General features: G+C 36.4%; 1 protein-coding gene across 2 annotated transcripts in view; it reads right to left on the bottom strand.

Moving 5' to 3' along the window:
- Positions 1–14,146, bottom strand: part of LOC110448734 (neuronal calcium sensor 2-like) — a 126,984-nt gene that overhangs the window by 75,968 nt on the left and 36,870 nt on the right. Inside the window, exon 1 of one of the 2 annotated variants that reach the window (XM_021495150.1) lies at positions 1,038–1,352. The exons of the other annotated variant lie outside the window; for it this stretch is intronic. The gene's annotated coding sequence lies outside the window, so the exon portion shown is untranslated. Of the gene's footprint in view, positions 1–1,037; positions 1,353–14,146 lie in introns of those variants that run through there. 2 annotated transcript variants of the gene reach the window in all.

Here is a 14,146-nt window from a genome sequence, read left to right as displayed (position 1 = left end):
TGACATTATAATTATACCTCTAGGTACACCTGACATTATAATTATACTTCTAGGTATACCTGACATTATAGTTACATTGTATACTTCTAGGTACACCAGACATTATAATTATACTTCTAGGTACACCTGACATTATAATTATACGTCTAGGTACACTTGACATTATAATTATACCTCTAGGTACACCTGACATTATAATTATACTTCTAGGTACACCTGACATTATAGTTATACTTCTCGGTACACCTGACATTATAATTATACTTCTAAGATCAAGAGACATTATTATATAGGTCTGATTATAAATATTACAATTATTCTTAAAAGTAATTGTTACATTACAATTTAACTTTAAATTACAAATTATTTATATGTCACAATTAAACTCTAGTACACCTTACATCACAATTGTATTTTAGCTTTAAGTGACATAATTATACTTCCTATTACATGTGCCATCACAATATACTTCTGAGTAAAATGCGACATCACATTATTATTATGTAAGTGTCATTTGAATATCAATGGATGAAAAATGTGTTTCAATCAAAACCTGAAATTCTGAATTTCACTTTTTTCTTTAGCAATTAATTTTGTTCAAAATGTAGTCCCATGCGAGTTGTGATACTTGTATATAGTTGGATCCACAGAATCCCCTCCACATAACCCCCCCAGAGTGTGTACCCATCAAATCAAATACAAAGACTGTTAGGTGTTATTTTTGGTTATAAAACATGGCTTGCATGCAGGAAAACATCTCTTTTCAAAATAAGCACATTTTTGTATTCTTACACTGCATACTACATTTTTGTGGCTGACATCTGCAGCCTTTAACAGGAAACGTGTACAAAAGCGGAGCCATGTGCAATCCAAATCCAATGTAAAAACCTTATTCTTAACAAAAGTGAACTCCACTATCATGAAAAGGATTTAATGGAATGAATGAATTAACATTTAAATTCTGTGATTCCTAGCAATTTAAAATCTTCAAGCAGAAAATACTTTTTTCTGCTGTGATGTGGAGGAGCCACTCTTACCTGGCCAGATCACTTCAACACGTCACACCTGATTGAATCCCGTTGTTAGTGTAATGTCCACAAGTTATTAAGTCAAAATTAAGCTTCTCGCCGATATTGTTAACTCAACGATAGCTTATATCCATCAGTGAGAGAATGGATCTGTTAAGTATTGGCCCTCTTGATGCTTGCTACAGCTAACATGCTTCTGTGACAGATGCAAGCCTCTCGTACAGGATGCTGTTGCGAGGAAGCCTCAGCGAATGGCTGAGTCAATTTTCAGCTGTAGTATAAGGCAGGACACGTCTAGCACTACTTGAGCGATGCTCTCAGCCTCAGCAGCAGCTTGCTGGGCCTATACCGTCCTGTGTATGCGTACAAACTTTAAGCTTTCACATCCAATTTGTTTAACACAACATCTATTACATCTAACCAGGTTTTTGACGTCAAGAAACCCTCACATTTGATAATGTCCTTAACGATATATACCCCGTCCAATCGATGTTCTGTACTGGTTTTGATGCCCATACTGGCAGTACAACCTTTATCACTTTCACATTGAAAGCTAGTTTATTCACTAGCTCAACCATTATTAGTTTCACATTAAAAAATAATTATATTAATTACTTAGTACAATTACCTTCATCAGTTTCCCATTGAAAGCTAATTTTATCACTATAGTACAACCATTATTAAGCGCTTTATAAATGGTTATAAATACCGCTGGTATAATGTAAAGCTGCATTAAATATTTATGATATTACCAGTAAACCATTAAAAATGCTTCATTAAACGGTCTCCAAGAGGATAAAAAGAACTTTGAAAATATGTTTTTAAATTTAAAAAAAAACCAACAACAAGTAAGCTGATAGATCTTGCTAAAGCATGGCAAAATAATTTTTTTAAATCAGGCAATACGTAGGTTTAAAACACATTACACTAATTCATAAGCCATTCCTACATTTACGTCAACCACATGGTTAGCTTGGCAACATCACGTAACGTTGAGTGATCCCACAACTGTGTTATACTGTCACAACGTTATGCTGATGAACAAGACAAAACGTTCATAATATAGTTCATAATTATAAAATGTGACAAATGTGCTATGCCTGTGTGTGATGAGTGATGTAATGAATTAGTTGTAATTGCATTTAACTAACAAAGGAGTCAAACATTCCTCGCGGAACATTAATATCAGGAGGATGTGTACCGACTAATTGATGAAAGATAACAAGTACATTCATCTGCTCATAAATCTTTTTTTTTCTATTGAATTTTCATGTTGGAAATTGATAATGATCGCAGTTTATCATAGTGCCTATATCATGTACAACCGATGCTTGTTACACACTGCAGGCTCAAGGAAGACGACGTCTGCCAAGGAACTGTGTTAACTGTCTGAAGTCCCTATGCATAAAGCATGACTCCCACTGCTTAAGTACAACTCCCACTGCCTAAAGCATACATGACTTCAAATGCCCAAGTACAACTCCCACTGCCTAAAGCATGACTCTTACAGTCAAAGTACAACTTCCACTGTCTTAAAAGCATACATGACTCCAAATGCCTAAGCACAACTCCCTCTGTCTATACCATGTCTCTCACTGCCTAGTACAACTCCCTCTGTCTCTCCCATGACTCTCACTGCCTAGTACAACTCCCACTGTCTATACCATGACGCTCACTGCCTAGTACAACTCCCTCTGTCTATCCCATGACTCTCACTGCCTAGTACACCTCCCTCTGTCTATACCATGTCTCTCACTGCCTAGTACAACTCCCACTGTCTATACCATGACGCTCACTGCCTAGTACAACTCCCTCTGTCTATCCCATGACTCTCACTGCCTAGTACAACTTCCTCTGTCTATACCATGACTCTCACTGCCTAGTACAACTTCCACTGTCTTAAAAACATACATGACTCCAAATGCCTAAGTACAACTCCCCCTGTCTATACGATGACTCTCACTGCCAAAGTACAACTTCCCCTGTCTATACGAAAACTCTCACACTCTGTATACAACAGAAAATTTGGTTCCTTGGTGCAAATAGTTTCTGTTGATTCGGTTGGCGAGGGAAATAGTTTTTTACCTCGGGGGACCATAAATGTGCTATTTCCCTCATACCCAATACCCATTCTATAACTGTATACTATTACACCTTAGTCTACCATTGTATTTTAGAGTTAAAACCATTATCTCTTGTCCATGTTTTCATCATTTCCACCATTACACCTTAGTCTACCATTGTATTTTAGTACCTTTTTTCCTCTAGCTAGCCCACTACATACCACAGAAATGATCCTCCAGCCCACTACATACCACAGAAATGAAATATTACCAACAACTATCATGGCTTATTTATCACACCTTTTCACTGAATTAGAATGCACAGGTAATTTATTTTACGTTTTTTTCACAGGTATATGGCTTACGAGCGTTATGTTTACAGACATTTGTCTTACAGGTATATTTCTGACAGGTAGTGTTTTTATTTAACAGGTAGTTGTGTACATTTTTTTTTTTCTTCTTTTTTTTTCTTCAGCTTCTGCTTTTATAGAAGAGCTGTTTTACCTGTAACATGTATGTTTCCATTCTCCAATGAATCAAGTTTTTTCTTAAAAAAAAAATGTTATTCCTCAGATTCCATACAGCCATAAACATTGTTTAGCCAGGTAGACACTGATTTATCACCGTCATCAGTTTGTATTATATCATTTCTGCAACTCATTTCTTTTGATTAAAATAAGTATATTATCTTTAACAAAATACATAGGAGAGAACACAATGTAAGACTTTTTCAGCCTCACAAGGAAAATTAAACTGGGAATTGGCTACATGAAGTCTGATACAAGAATCAATTTGAAATGGAAACAAACAATAAACCCTTTCTGAGGCAGAGACATATTGGCTTGCCCACATGTGACACTGTTAAATGTCAGATCCCAGATAAAAATGCTACACCAAATGAAATAGAGGCAACATTACATTTTTTATCTGTTAACAGCTAGGCCCAAGGCGATCATTCTGGGATCTCATTTTAAGGTAGAACTATGGAAATAGATTAACACCAACATTGTCACCAGCAATGCGAAAAAAAAAAATGACTTAAAACAACTGTTGGTGAAACGCTGTTGTGGAGTGCAGACACAGTGTTTTGGTTCGTATCTACAGAAGGGAGGTTCCCACACAAATTATCATCACCGATCTTCTCATCACAAAATCAACCAACAAATAACATATAGGGACTCTGAGTCTGTGATAGTATCGGCTGCTATCAGACCATGGGCGAGCTGAAGTCAGCCAATCAACATGTCTGTACCAATACCTGTCACTGGTTCTCCTATCTATCTGTGCTTTTACGTAATGGCCCAGCCATGCTCAACTGTTCGTCCCATTTCTATATCTGAATTGAGTATCTCCCATCGAGGCTGATATAATCCGAAGTATATGCTATGATTTATGTGTTGTTCTGGACCAATACAACCAGAACCACATTAACAGTCTTCTATATGATAGGTAATATACAGAGAAGACACATTAGAAGATTAGCGTGGATACCTAATGGATAATTATAGATTTATAGATAAGGGAGTGATATTTATTCAACAACAACATTAACCCTTGCTGTCTTAGCCGAACATGAATTGAACAATTTCTCAAATAATTCAATATGTGAAAAGTGAAAAGCACGGACTGTACAAGATGAAGCCTGGTCACACAAAGCAAAGTCTACACTTAATCATGCATGTGGCCAATCATACAACAGATCTGAGCAGAAACAGGACCATAATTGTTTACATGACTTGGCACAGAATTTGACGACGATTGAAATCCAACAGCTATAGCTATATGTACGAGATTCTATTGAGCGAGGTGCTAGCTTCATTTCAAGGAATACAGCCCAAAACACATTCATTCTCAAGTTTCATCGTCACCCTCAAATCTCCATTTCTGTGAAACAGTAAATATTAATCTTGGCTACGATCAGGAAATGTACATCATTCATGTTCCATATATTGGTAATTCTTTCCGGGGATCGGTAAAAATAATAGCATTTCAAATTACCATAATGTACGTAGCAATGTTCCAGTTTATTTTTATTACCTAAACGATTTTTTGTCAATGTCAAATATTTTCCATACATACATGATGGATGAGTGCTGCTGCTGGCTTGCCTGATGTCCGCGGTAATTAGTACTGCTGGCTTGCCTGATGTCCGCGGTAATTAGTACTGAGGCCTCAAGATCAACCTAGTACCGTCATTTCTCTAGTCACCTGGCAAGCAATTCTACTGTCTACTGTAAAATGTAGTTTTGCTTAACCCATTCACCCCTGAAATTTCATAATGAACTATTCTAACCTTTGAATTGGAAGAGTTCAAATGTATCTGCAGGGGTTAATGAGCTAAAATAAAACTCATCAATATACAAAAGTGAAGCTAGATGCTACATCACTGTACTAAATTGATGAAGATGAAGGTTTATATTTAGATTATCAGAACAGTGCAGCTAGATACTACATATGCAAGACCACACACTTGTGTTTTTCTTACGAATCGGAAAGCACAAGTTTATTACGCGGACGAATATATACGTCTGTGCAATAAATGAGTGCTTTCTGATTCGTTAGAAAAACACAAGTGTGTGGTCTTGCTTTTAACACATACCTTCCATATTTGGTGTAGAGATCGATACAAAGATTTCATAAACTTTGATATTTTTTGCAAATACCAGGAACTTTTCAGTTCGCCATGACAAGGGGATTCCCATAAAAAGTAGTTCCGGCTAGTAGGTAAATACAACATTCCGTATTGCACATGTGCAATACAGAACGCTGTATTTCATGGTCTGAAAATTACTATAAAAAGATTCAAGGTATGTGATAAATCACTGTACTTAATTGATGTAGATGAAGTTTTATATTTAGATTATCAGAATAGTGCTGCTAGATACTACATCACTGTACTTAATTGATGTAGATGCTACATCACTGTACTTAATTGATGTAGATACTACATCACTGTACTAATCTGATGTAGATACTACATCACTGTACTAAATTGAAGTAGATACTACATCACTGTACTTAATTGATGTAGATCCTACATCACTGTACTTAATTGATGTAGATACATCACTGTACTAAATTGATGTAGATACATCACTGTACTAAATTGATGTAGATACATCACTGTACTAAATTGATGTAGATACTACATCACTGTACTAAATTGAAGTAGATACTACATCACTGTACTTAATTGATGTAGATGCTACATCACTGTACTAAATTGATGGAGATACTACATCACTGTACTTAATTGATGTAGATACATCACTGTACTTAATTGATGTAGATACTTCATCAATGGTACTTAATTGATGCAGATGAAGTTTTATATTTAGATTATCAGAACAGTGCAGCTAGATACTACATCACTGTACTTAATTGATGTAGATACTACATCACTGTACTCAATTGATGTAGATACATCACTGTACTAAATTGATGTAGATACATCACTGTACTAAATTGATGTAGATGAAGTTTTATGTTTAGATTATCAGAACAGCGCTGCTAGATACTACATCACTGTACTTAAATGATGTTGATACTACATCACTGTACTAATCTGATGTAGATACTACATCACTGTACTAAATTGATGTAGATACTACATTACTGTACTTAATTGATGTAGATGCATCACTGTACTTAATTGATGTAGATGCTACATCACTGTACTAATTTGATGTAAATACATCAATGTACTTAATTGATGTAGATGCTACATCACTGTACTAAATTGATGTAGATACTTCATCACTGTACTAAATTGATGAAGATACTACATCAATGTACTTAATTGATGTAGATACTACATCACTGTTCTAAATTGATGTAGATACATCACTGTATTAATTGATGAAGATACTACATCAATGTACTTAATTGATGTAGATACTACATCACTGTTCTAAATTGATGTAGATACTTCATCACTTTACTTAATTGATGTAGATGCTACATCACTGTACTAAATTGATGTAGATACATCACTGTATTAAATTGATGTAGATACTTCATCACTGTACTTAATTGATGTAGATACATCAATGTACTTAATTGATGTAGATGCTACACCACTGTACTAATTTGATGTAGATACATCACTGTATTAAATTGATGAAGATACTACATCAATGTACTTAATTGATGTAGTATCTACATCACTGACTTAATTGATGTAGTATCTACATCACTGACTAAATTGATGTAGATACTACATCACTGTACTAATTTGATGTAGATACTACATCACGGACTAAATTGATGTAGATGAAGGTTTATATTTAGATCATCAGAACAGAAAACAATCTGCAATCTCCAGGATTCCGTTTTCATTTTTTTCTATACAGTAATTCTTTCTCTCCCTCAATGTAACACAAAGCCATAAGGTGAATATTTCACTGGGATGGTGGCAGTTTATACTAGTGTGATGATATTCTGCTGTACATATGTTAGTTGTATAATGCTAACGTAAATGATAACAAACCTGTTACCCCTATTTTAGTCAGTAATAAGCAGTTATGAGTTTGTTAATCCAAGCATCCGTAGACATCCATATTTTACTACTATATAGCAGTGATTGATGTACTTCTATCGACTACCTGTGGGAGAGAGTGTTTTATACATTTGCTAAACATTTCATAATGCTATATGTATCGCTATCAAATATTCATCAAGTCGGCATACTCTATCCATTTTATATCTTCCCTACCGAGGCACTTGTAACGGGATGAAAGGCCGATAATTGGAGAAATATGCATCACTTAGCTACAGTGATATACCTTGCCCTGTTGTGATCAAATGTCAAACTTATATTGTAATCTCGATCACCAACACATCACCTATTCAAGCTATTTGTGATTAAATGTCTAACTTCTATTGTAATCTCAATCACCTACACACATCACCGGGTATTAAACCTGTTTACCAAAACACATTATACTGTTCGGCATTCTTAAACTTAATGTAAGACATTTTCTCTACAAGGAAATGAAAGTGAAACAGACTTGTTTACATGGGACTCAAGTAATATCTATCATATTTTAAAAACAAGAGGCTAAAGGGCCTGTATGACTCACCTGGATATTTAAGCAGGCATAGCAAATTATCCTCATTAAATATTATACTGTACTACAAATATTTCAATCGCAAACTTTGTCTGCTCAATCCGTTACCTGTTACCAGCCAAATATTATTATAGGATTCTATGCTTTTCAGTTCTTCAGAAGAGGTTGTTTGAAGTGTTTTGACATATTTGTCCCTGTAACCTTGTCAGTAGCTCAAGGTCGTTTCCCTTCTCAAACTTTGTTGGCTGTATCCCAAGCCGCTACCAGCCAAATCTTGTGATTCCATGCGTTTTAGGTCTTCAGAACAAGTTGTTTGAAGTGTTGCTGACATCTGTGACCTATAAAGTAGGTTTAGGTCATTTTCATTTGCATACTTTGATGAGCTCTTTCCTAAGAAGCCACCAGCCAAATGTTATGACTCAATGCCTTTCGATTATTCAGAAGAAGTCATTTGATGTTTTTGAAATATCTGACCCAGCTGACCATGAAAGTAGGTCAAGGTCATTTTCATTCGCAGACTTTGTTGGGCTCTTACCAATGAAGCTTGCAGCCAAATATCATGAATCTAGGCCTGTCCATTAGTCAGAGGTCGTTTGATGTGTTTGACATATTTGACCAATATGACCTTGAAAGTAGGTCAAGGTCATTTTTGTTCTAAAAATGTGTCAGGCTCCACCAAAAGAAGCTACCAGCCAAATATGAAGACTCTATACCTTTCAGTTCTTCAGTAGAAGTCGTTTGAAGCGTTTGACAAATTTGACTCATGTGACCTGGAAAGTAGGTCAAGGTCATTTTCATTCTCAAACTTTTTCAGGCTCTTACCAACGAAGCTTTCCGCCAAATAGTTATGACTCCAGACCTGTACATTCTTCAGAAGAAGTCGTTTAAAAGAAAAGTTGACAGACGGACGACGGACGGATGAATGCGCCGCGCCATGACATAAGCTCACTTGCCTTTCGGGCAGGTGAGCTAGAAATATGAACATAGAAAAACAGAAATCTTTATGAAATATCAGCAGTATACAGTATTTATTGGAAAGGGTCCAATGGCTAACTATTTACAGCCGATGTTGAATCAGCTTACCACAAAGGTTGCTTGGCCAATCATCATAAGGTCCCCGGGAGCAGCCATAACCACCCCATTATGTCCAACGACAAATGTTTTACCTCATCTTGTTGAGCTGATGTTTCTTCTCGTCAGACTGTCAGGTATTTGTTCTCCTATTAACACTGACAACTTACGCATTAACAAACCATCACTCCTGTTTATACCCACAACAAAGAGATATATACCTACTCTACTCAGCAAAAACCATCACAGCTTAAACATGTTTTTCTAGTTCTTTGCTCTTCACCTTGAGATTATTATCTGAAGGTCAGTTTACACACTTACCATATTCTACTCCCATAGCATATTGATTGCTTGTATCTTTATCTGGACAGTATCAGCAGAGAAATGTTTAGGTAGACTATCTGCGAAGAAACATCTGCTAAAAAAAATTGTGCATAACAATAATTTTAAACTTTTATATTTACTGAGACAGCCTTATGGTCCAGTTGATGATTAACTGACATTCACCCCTGAAATTTCATAATGAACTCTTCCAACCTTTGAATTGGAAGAGTTCAAATATGTGACTTCAGAGGTGAATGAGTTCATAAACTATATCTATCTTCATATAACGTGAGATGTCCTTCAGATTCCAAACCAACAATGAGTAAAGAACAAAACTGGATTGTTGAGGTGATTCTATTGTGATGTATGAAGAAGGTTATCGCAAGGCGATACATAATAGGCCCGTCACACATTGAATGAGCATGCTGTTGTTTATATCGTTAAAATATATGAAATATTTGTGCGGATTTCATTTTAAAGGCAACATAATTCAACATTCTTAGAAGATCATTGAGTACAATAAAACATCTTGGAATGCAAGTAGTATTGCTTTCATGAAACCAAGGGGAATGAGCATTAATTATGGTCTGGTAATTGTTATTATATTCGCTCCATTGATTCAGGGGGCATAACTCCGTAAATTAATGGTGGTTATCCAACTTGTCCAAGCTCTCTTGGTGATTAACTTTCCTATTTAGTTTGAAATTAATCCGTTGAAAATTACTCCAGATATCGAGCAGACACTGTGCACGCTCCCGCCGGACTGCATAATAATGTGACAACATAATACGTCCTGTCTTATGACGACAGGCTAATAAAATGGTAAAGTTAACACAGAGATCTGGCTTTATTTTACGACTGGTCAAGTGATACCTAAAGCATCAACTCATTCACCCTTGAAAACACATTTAAACTCTTCCAATTCGAAGGCTGGACTAGTTAGTTATGAAATTTCAGGGGTGAATGAGTTCAAGGTGAATTCAATAAACTTTCCCCAACCTACATAGGTTTAAAGTTCTAAATATAGATAAATGTCAAGGTCACACATAAAGATACACTAGCACTACTTCAAGTCCTATGAGATGAAAACTGTCAAAATAAGCATAGTAAAGTTCACTGTCATTTGAACTGCTTACTTATTTCTAGATCTTGTAATACATAGCCAACATACATAGGGTACTATATAGCCCAGAAATACTAACAAGGTAGCAGGTCTTACTCAGGAGCAAACCATTACCGATACAAGACATTATTTAGCCAGTTGGGTTTTATCCAGGTATACAAGACCATTTTATTTAGCAAGTTTACACTGGGTTCTATCCAAGTAACGTCCCTGAACTGGAGATAAGTCAACCCACACAGCCTCTATAATTTTTTTCAAGAATTGAGGGCTTGGTGAACCCTACGTACAAAAAGTGTTTAAGTCATTGATATGTTATGGAGGTGGAACCCCTACATAATGTCGGAGAGAAGGAGATGGTATGTCCATCATGTTTACATCCAAAATACTACCTGATCTCAACTTTCTAATCTCTCAAAACAAGATGGCCCAACTTTGTTGGCAGTGGGACCATCCTATTTCTCTCAAAAATAAACAATCTACATAGCTTGGTGAATATGTTCTACATCCACAAATACCAAGACACCAAATATTCCATGATACAGAAATCAAACTGTCACATCAATATACTGCACATTAATTACCTCCTGTTTCTTAGCCGTTTTTTTCTCCTATAATAACTGCCCATTGCCTAGCTGTTTCCCTGTCCCCTGTAATAACTGCCTGTTACCTAGCTGTTTCTATGTTTCCTGTAATAACTGCCTGTTGCCTAGCTGTTTCTCTGTCCCCTGTAATAACTACCTGTTACCTAGCTGTTTCCCTGTCCCCTGTAATAACTACCTGTTACCTAGCTGTTTCCCTGTCCCCTGTAATAACTACCTGTTACCTAGCTGTTTCCCTGTCCCCTGTAATAACTACCTGTTACCTAGCTGTTTCCCTGTCCCCTGTAATAACTACCTGTTACCTAGCTGTTTCCCTGTCCCCTGTAATAACTACCTGTTACCTAGCTGTTTCCCTGTCCCCTGTAATAACTACCTGTTACCTAGCTGTTTCCCTGTCCCCTGTAATAACTACCTGTTACCTAGCTGTTTCCCTGTCCCCTGTAATAACTGCCTGTTACCTAGCTGTTTCTATGTTTCCTGTAATAACTGCCTGTTGCCTAGCTGTTTCTATGTCCCCTGTAATAACTACCTGTTACCTAGCTGTTTCCCTGTCCCCTGTAATAACTGCCTGTTACTTAGCTGTTTCTATGTCCCCGGTAATAACTGTCTGTTACCTAGCTGTTTCCCTGTAATAACTACCTGTTACCTAGCTGTTTCCCTGTCTCCTGTAATAACTACTTGTTACCTAGCTGTTTCCCTGTCCCCTGTAATAACTACCTGTTATTACAGGGGACATAGAAACAGCTAGGCAACAGGCAGTTATTACAGGAAACATAGAAACAGCTAGGTAACAGACAGCTGTTTCTATGTCCCCTGTAATAACTACCTGGTACTTAGCTGTTTCTATGTCCCCGGTAATAACTGTCTGTTACCTAGCTGTTTCCCTGTAATAACTACATGTTACCTAGCTGTTTCCCTGTATTAACTACTTGTTACCTAGCTGTTTCCCTTTCCCCTGTAATAACTACCTGTTACTTAGCTGTTTCTATGTCCCCTGTAATAGCTGTCTGTTACCTAGCTGTTTCTATGTCCCCTGTAATAACTACCTGTTACTTAGCTGTTTCTATGTCCCCTGTAATAACTACCTGTTACTTAGCTGTTTCTATGTCCCCTGTAATAACTACCTGGTACTTAGCTGTTTCTATGTCCCCTGTAATAACTACCTGTTACCTAGCTGTTCANGACAAACTGGATATCCACAGAAGACTCCAGTCGCGATCATTCGTTATTCTTGGGTCAGAATAAACTGTACTCTCCTTATTAAAAACAAGAAATACCTTTACAAATGATAAATGGTGGAGTTTTGATGTATGAGGTTATAAGTCTGAAACAGCTGTGTATTTATGACAATGCAGAAAAACATCAGGTTAGACAAATGGATTGCGAAGAAAATTAATAACTGAACCAAAACCAAAACACACATTTTACGATCTACTTAATGAAAACAATGTTGATCTCTCAATGTAAGATGACACACAAATGTGTCTATTACAAGTTTCAAATAAAGACCTATATATCTTACGTGAGTTTCCATTTCATATGAGATTTGTGGAACAAGTCTAAGAATTTTTAAATTTAGCGAGCCACTTGTGAGCTAAAATGAAACATTTGTGACGGGTTTCATAAATTTCCATGAAACGAAAACAAGTGTAAGATCCTTTTTATCACAGAATCAAGATTTGTGGCATTTATTTGTGTAAAAGGACAATTTTCATGCAACCTTGAAATGTAAAAAGCTGCCATTTTGACGCCAGTGTATAAGTCTGTGACGTCATATACTTGTCCTAAGGCGTGACGTCACAATTGAAACAATTGAAACTTACAACCAATCACAGGGCTGATAGGTCATATTACATGGGTTAAATTAATACGCCAAAAAATACGACATGGGTATATTCACTGGATAACACAGTAAATTATGTGATAAATATTTGTAAGTCGCCGCCTCCTCAAATATTGAGCAGAATATTGATAAATATGTGGGTTTGGTGTTATTCCTGTGTCACCTGGAGATTATGTCATCGTTATAGGCGTGGAAAGCATAATATATTGTGATATATGATATTTTCGTGTATGACTATAGGAGTAAACACACAAGGCAATGTAGCCTGGCACCATATTTCAGATGTAGGTACCAAATTACTCAATCAGACTGCGGTTCAGTTCGAAAATTCTAAAAACTGAGTTTTCATTTTGTAGAAACTGTGTTGTTTACAAACCTGTAGGAGTCAAAAGAGACAAATAATCCAAAAACCATCTTAAGCATCTAACTCGCTTTTCGACTCAACAGAGTTTCTCTTGAAATCTGTTTTCTTTATAAACTGATCTGCTGGCCAATTGAATAAAGCATCTCCATTTGTGACGCCACCTCGCATGTCATATAGCATAGGGGGGTTCCTAGCAAATCTCAATTCGACTATGCCGAAAATAATTCAGTTCAATGTGTTCTAAAGAAGAGTAAAGTCTGCCCACCTGTTCATGAATTCGAGTTGAGAAAAAGACATGATGAAGTTTAAGTAGACAGTCAGAAGACATTCCAGAATTCTGACTAACTAGGTGTTATAAAGATAATGGTTTAAGATTGCCAGTGGGATTCTGTTTTCAATTGAGAGATGTAAATCTGCAACTGTGTCTGCAGACAAACCTGTGAAACTCCCAAATATCACACCTGATGATAATAAATAATTAAAGTGTAAATATACTTCTGAAACTCCAACTGTGATCATATTTACACACATAAACCACAGCAGTGAAAAGTTATCACAATCGTAACTGACTGCAACACCTCATTACCACAGTGATACAACTGGGAAAACAACGGCTTAATGTTGAATTAAAGACCCCCCCACCCCCAGACCCCTCTCCTCCC

Source organism: Mizuhopecten yessoensis, unplaced genomic scaffold (genome assembly GCF_002113885.1).
Source record: "Mizuhopecten yessoensis strain PY_sf001 unplaced genomic scaffold, ASM211388v2 scaffold431, whole genome shotgun sequence".
Taxonomy (NCBI): Eukaryota; Metazoa; Mollusca; class Bivalvia; order Pectinida; family Pectinidae; genus Mizuhopecten; species Mizuhopecten yessoensis.
Note: the sequence above shows the minus strand (reverse complement) of the source record. Positions and strands in the feature narration are given on the sequence as shown.